This window comes from Pyrus communis, chromosome 2 (genome assembly GCF_963583255.1).
Source record: "Pyrus communis chromosome 2, drPyrComm1.1, whole genome shotgun sequence".
NCBI classification, from domain to species: domain Eukaryota; kingdom Viridiplantae; phylum Streptophyta; class Magnoliopsida; order Rosales; family Rosaceae; genus Pyrus; species Pyrus communis.
The window spans coordinates 12,042,639-12,049,809 of NC_084804.1; the positions used below are offsets into that span (position 1 = coordinate 12,042,639).

General features: G+C 38.6%; 1 pseudogene; it reads right to left on the reverse strand.

Annotated features, from left to right (window-relative positions):
* Positions 1-1,038: 1,038 nt before the first annotated feature.
* Positions 1,039-6,532, reverse strand: LOC137724763 (pleiotropic drug resistance protein 1-like; annotated as a pseudogene).
* Positions 6,533-7,171: the final 639 nt, after the last annotated feature.

Consider the following 7,171-nt stretch of genomic DNA (forward strand, 5'->3'; position numbering starts at 1 on the left):
TTTGAATTCTCTCCAATAGTTTAAATTCAATTCGAATTTAACTTGAATAAAAGATATAAAAGTTTTTATGACTTTGGGATTAAATACTAAATCTAACACCAATTGTTTATAAGGAAAACTAACGAACAGTCCAAATAAACTTTAGTTTTAATGAAAAATGACAAATAAAAGTGTAGAGAATAGTACCAGAGAAAGATAAAAATGTAGTTTTTCGTTAAAAGTGAACAGTACCAAAAATATTTCGTTAAAATTCCCTTGTTCATATTTATGCTAGGTGTATCAATAAAAAAAATAGGGTTGTACCAAGAAAAATGTACACCATGAGTTTGTCAAGCCCAAATTACTTAATTAATTACCACATTTACAAACTTAGGAAAGGATTGACCAGTTACAAAAGGTTGCAACCCATAAGATCAAAGCAGTTCCTGCTTTCTTGATGTACAAGCAACGAAACCTTTCTATCTCCTTTGGAAGCTCAACTTCTTGATGGACAAGGCAAAGATGAGTGCAAAGAGTAGAGTGAATCCAACCACCACAGCTGCAACCACTCGGATAAACTCTTGCTTGAAGCCAATGTATTGCCTCATGAATTCTTCCACCGTTTCACCCGTCTCAACCTTGTCCTGTATATCTCCAAACTGTGATGTAGCCAGTCCGTACAAGGTCCAATCCATCGGGCACGCCCAGTAGTACCATCTCCACCATATTGGAATCCTCTGCCATTGGCGAAATTAATGAACAGAATAAGAATCGCAGGATCAGAAAATAAAACATCAGTATAGGTTCTAACTTTTAAGGACAACAAAGCCTGCATTAGGACCTAAGGGCAAGCTACACTTACAGTTCGTGGGATGATGAACCCTGAGAAGAGATTCCATATTGCGTAACATGCGCTGGAAATTATAGCGGCAATGTGCTGGTTCGGTGTCAAGGCCACACCCATCATGCCATAGTAGATGAAGTACAAAAATGTGAAATACATGAATAAGTAACACAAGAATTTAGCCAGAGTCCATTCAAACCCAATCATTGCATAAACTATGACACTGTAGAAAAGATCTTTACATACGGGATCTCGATTGTAACCTGAAATGAAATATAGAAACGGAGTAAGATAAGATAAATAATGCAAGTAGTCCTATAACTAAAACTTCATATAGCTTAATCTTAGTATAATGTATGAGTAGCCACCTGTGCAAAGGTGTATGCCAAGGCAGAATACATTCCAGCAGCTCGTTCTCTATAGAAGACTGTTCTTTCGACATCCAAAATGGGCTGCACAGTTGTAGAATTTTTGATACCGAGAAAGAGAACAGCAGCATACATCGAACCAATTGCATTGAAGAGATCCTTTTGGTTTTTTCTGTACTCAAAATTTTCTAAGTTACATTTGGAAGCAGAACATATTGGTTAGAATATATCTATCTTTTTGTTTGGGCGGTGTGACTTACTTTTTGGAGCCAAGGTTCGAGAACATTGTCCCAAACATCAATTTGATGGCTGTGTACAGCGGATTGTGCCAATAGGACCAATGTTGTTTCCATAAGCAAGCTATGCATTGGGTTAAAAATGGCTGACAGTATTGAGTAGGGAAATGAAGATCCTTGGAATCAGAAGCAGGGGTGCTTAGTTCTTTAATATGTTCTTTGTTTCTCCTGCAATTTATGCCATATATAAGTACGTTTTGTCGACAAATCTTGTTTACAAAGAGAGACATTCATTCATAATGTTGGATTATTTGTCTTGTCATATTTTGCCGTATTAGCTTTGGTTTCATATTTGAAGCTTCTGCACAACAAGTGGTATCAGAGCTCTGGGTTTCGACTTGGGGCTTTGTACAAGTATGTCTATGAAACCATCGAATATGTCGGTGAAATATGATATTGAAAAATTCAATGGGAGGAATGATTTTAGCCTTTGGCGGGTTAAGATGCGAGTTGTGCTAGTTCAACAAGGGTTGCTTAAGGCGCTACAGGGTGTGGAAGCCTTGCCACAAGATTGGTCTACTAAAGAAAAAGAAGACGCTTTGAATCGAGCACATAGTGCAATTATGTTATCACTATCTGATGAAGTTCTTCGTGAGGTGGATAATGAAACTACTGCAGCTGGTTTGTGGCTTAAGTTGGAGAGTAGATATATGACCAAATCCCTCACCAATCGTTTGTATTTGAAGCAACGTTTGTACACTCTCCGTATGAATGAAGGTACGCCTATTCAAAATCATCTTGATGAGTTTAATAAGGTTATTATGGATTTGAAAAGTATGGATAATAAAATTGATGATGAGGATCAATCTTTGATTTTGTTGTGTTCTTTACCTCCTTCGTATGCGAATTTTGTCGAAACTTTGTTATATGGGAGAGATTCTATTTGTATGGAGAATGTAAAAGCCGCTTTGAATTCAAGAGAGTTAAAGAACAAAGTATTTGGAAATTTGAATGATTCTCATTCTGAGGCTTTGATAGCAAGAGGCAGAGATAGGGAATATGGTTCAGGTAGTAATAAAGGAAATTTGAGATCGAAGTCTAAGACCAGAAACAACACATGCAACTATTGTCACAAGGAAGGGCATTGGAAAGTTGATTGCCCAAAACTGAAAGATAATGCTGGTGCGAGTGCGAATGTCGTCGATGACGACTTCGACTTTGTTCTATGATGACAGTTGGCTACACCAGATTTGAAATTTAAAAAAAAAAAAAAAAAAAAGAAGAGAATCTGGTGTTGTGGGTACTCTTAAATCTCTCCACTACATATGGAGATTTAAGAGTTTGTAAGGATTCCTTGTTATGATTTGAGAAAGTTGCTTAGTAGCCTCTATGTATGTTTGTGTTATGTCAGTTGCTCTTCATCGGTGTTTTTTATTGTTTTGGATATTGGTATGGTTTTGCTTTTTTTGGTAAAGTTGAATTCAGTGAGGGCCAATTTGTTGAGTTCTGCAAGTTTGGATAGTGAGGCACCACACTATTTTGGATACACCACATGCACTGCAGAACATTTGTGTGGAACCCTCGTGTAGAAGGCAAGTTATATGCTTTCTAACTTTGTTTGGGCTATGGACATTTGGTTGGATGTGTTTGCCACTGCTATTTGGTCTGTTGGTCTCCATCATCTGCAATTAGCTTTCTTGAAGACTCCAGTTGAGGTATGGTTTTGGATCTCCTACTGATTATTTGAATTTGAAATTTTGGTTGTCCTGTTGGTGCTCATGTGATGATGGTAAACTTGAGTGAATGGCATATTTTCGTATGTGGTATGTGAGACTTTGTTGCCAAATTTGTAAGCAGTTTTGACTTGGAGAATGTGCCATGCTATGTGAATGAGTCTATTGGTGCAGTTTAAGACCATGGTGTTTGTGAGCAGGTGGAGTTCATTGTGTGTCCAACTTTGGTATGGTGTACTTGATCTTTTGTTGGTGATATTGAAGAATTTCAGTTCTTCGTTTGAATCACCTTTTGTTTTGATCAAGGCACTTATGGTTTGCAAATTTGGAGAAGACGGTAGAGAAATGGTCTACTTTTGTTGGCTTTGGTACAGTTTGAGTCGAGGTGGAAATTGTTATGAGCACTGGTAAGTTTGGGGAATTTGATTTAGTTCCCGTTGTCTTTAGTGTGTACTTTGGGTGCTTATGGTGATTGTTGATTCGATTCTCTGTGATGCTTTCGGAACTTGGTCAAGGTGGAGATTGTTGGATTTGTGACCAAGTGGACAACAAGACAATATAACTTTCGGCTATTAAAATATGAAAAAGGTGGACAACACCTTACCTTGTTTTAGGGAAGAAAAAAAGGGAAAAGGTTTTCTTTCTCTTCTACACCCGTGGGTTTGGTCCTTTATGTTTTGGTGGTTGCCTTTGCAGCCTAATAATAGAGAAGAGAAAGAGATAGAAAGCTACGGAGGGTGAGTAGAAAGAGTTGAGCTCATTTTATGTTTTGAGCGGAATACAGAGAGCAAGGAGAGCAGAGGAGAGAGCATTCGACTCTCCCATTTGAAACAGTGCTGCTCCTTCCCATTTGTTTGTAATCCCCTTTTGTTAGTGATCACTCAATCAAAGATATTTGTGCTACATTTTGTGGCTTTTGGGAGAGAAGGAATTTGGTATATGTTTCCATCTTCTCCATTTGTTCTTTGTGAGAGTGAGAGCTATTGGGTGTATGTGGGCTATTGGGTTTGAGAGTTAAAACTCTATTTGTAATCTCCTTTTGACATTAGTGGAATTTCCTCGCCGTCTCGGAACTGGATGTAGGCTTACGCCGAACCAGTATAAATCCTTGTGTTTATTGTTGGATTATTTGGCTTGTCATATTTTGCCGTATTAGCTTTGGTTTCATATTTGAAGCTTCCGCACAACACATAAATGGTTTTTTAGGCCGATAGGGTAATAAGCAAACCTGTACAGTTCTGAGTTCTTATACACTTCAGCAAAATCAATCTCCATAGCCATTTCTTTGGCTGACGAAGTGACTTCCAACATCCATGTTGCTGGATTGTAGCCATCCCTAATCTTACTGACGTTATCAATCCCCTATATATAAATGTGAATGCATTAGAAAAACCTTCAACAATTATAAGGCTATCGAGACTTGAAATTTCTTCCTTCACTATACCTCAAAGTACTTGATCAAATTGCAAGAATGGCTGCCTAATGATCCTACATAGATCTCTTGTCCTCCTTTATTCAGTACGAATAGCTGCAACGACATGTTTTATATATATATATCATAGTCAAGTAGAAAAGACCAATCAAAATAGAGTTCAAAGTTCAAACAATTTCTATTAGAGATGATTTTGATTTTCACCTCATCGAAAGCATCAAATATGTCAATGCTTGGCTGATGGATGGTGCAGACGACTGTTCTTCCAGTGTCAATGGTGTTCCTAACTGCTCTCATAACAATGGCCGCAGCACTTGCATCCAAGCCTGAAGTCAGTTCATCCATGAATATTATGGAGGGGTTAGCCACTAGTTCAACCGCAATGGTCAGCCTCTTACGCTGCTCAGTTGAAACTGCTCGCACCAGGCAACCCTACTAATGCTTGCCTCAACGGATTCAGCTCCACAAGTCCCATCACTTCCTCAACGAACATCTGCAATCATGTCCAATTGAAAGTTAATGATCGACAATGAGGCCGGTAATTGCCTTAAAACAGGACCAAATTTTCCATCAGTTCATAAAGAATTAAATTTAAGCTTACAAATTAAGTTCATATACCACCTTCCTGGTTTCAGAATTGATTTCCGAAGATAAACGCAGCCATGCCGAGTATGTCAATGAGTCATAGACAGTAACATGAGGAGAGTGGATGTCATTCTGCTCACACTATCCAGAAATCCGGGCAAACGATTCTTGCTTTTTAGGGTACCCGGAAATTGTGATATTTCCCTCAATATATCCACCAGTTTTTATACCAGCCAGTACGTCCATTAGAGTTGTTTTACCAGCCCCACTCACTCCCATTAGAGCTGTCAAAACACCTGGCCTAAAAGCACCACTCACGCGCCTAAGGAGCACCAGTTTATCCTCGGGAACACCTTGATTCTTCATTTCCTGCAATTTCGATTCAAGGAAATGTCTCACAATATTGGATTTGCACAAGGTTGTCAAGTGTCAAACACATTGCATATACATTACCTGTGGCACGTCAACGGAGTATGTGATTTCATCAAAGGTGATGGAATGTGGTACGAACGGAGTATGTATCTATCATTTTGGATGGAGAAAACATGAAGGAAGTGGGAGAATTTTCTAATTATTTTTACCTTCCAACATTTGGATCATATCCGATGACATAATAGGTGATAAATACCCAAACCACAACTTCAACGCAGTTGGTAGGGATCTTTAGGACCCACGTGGGAAGGGCATATGCCCACGGTGGAAAGAAGAGGAGGTTTCTCTGCTTATAAAATACCGGGAGCCTTGTAACAGTCATCGAAAGATCTGCCAGTCCATTGAACAAAACAACGACCATGGAGAAGAACAAAGCACCAGTATAAACTACCCCGTCATCTACTGAATCGCGATGCATCTCAGTTCGTAGGAACAATTTCATTGTAATCATAGCCATGATTGAGAGCTAAGAAAAATAAGTAAAAATTAAAAAAGATTAAAACTTGTAAGTTTGCGCGCAGCATGGAATGGGTCAAATAAAGTGAAAACAATACTTGGGCAAGCTTGAAAGGGTAGAAAAATGAGTTCCTCTTCATGAGTAAGAACTCCCTTGCAAAGCAAGCTTTCAACAGTTCAGTTTTACTAACGCCATACTTTCTCGTTGTTAATGCAGGTGGGTGGCTCTTGGCCTTGTCAAATGGAATTGCGAGTTCATGTGTAATGAACCTGTAAGGCTCATCTCTGCTTGCCCAATACTGGTCCTGATCTTTCCTTGATGTCACCTCCAAAATTAATGATTTATTCACACATGAAAAATTATATATGTGACACTTTTGTGTTAATGCTCAAACAAAAGCTATGTAGTGACCTACTTCCTGCGGGAAGTTCGCCACGCCTTTCCTCTTGGCACATCTGAACCCCATGATTCGAAAAATTCAAGAACATTTTCACGAGGACCTTGGTACACAATGTGACCATCGGATAGCAGAACAATGTCATCAAACGGGTCATAAGTCTCAGGTGCTGGTTGCAGCAGTGAGATGAATGCAGTTTTTTTTCAGAATGTGAACATATTGCTTGATCAAATTCACAATTTGATACGTTGTGGAACTATCCAAACCCGTAGATATTTCGTCCATGAATAACGCCTTAGCCGGTCCAACAAGCATCTCACCTACTTACAGTTCATTGATTTATCAGAACTTCTTAAAAATTTATAAACCATGCTCTTTAATTTAAGAACTAGAATTATGTTTTTACCAGTTGTGACTCATTTCTTTTGTCCGCCGGAGATGCCCCTTGTTAAGTTATCCCCAACCAAGGTATCTGAACATACATCTAATCCCAAAATCTGGAAAAATCAAATGAATTACCGATCAATAAAGTGTAATTTCAGAAAGTCCTCTTATAGTACAAAATATAAACGTGATTTTGCCTTTAGTATATATTCTGTCACCACTTGCGCCCTCTGGCTTTCTGATGCCACTGCCTATAATAACCGAAACAATGAATTAACAATACGCAAGTCGTTGATTAGATTGAAAACATAATTAACAACGCAC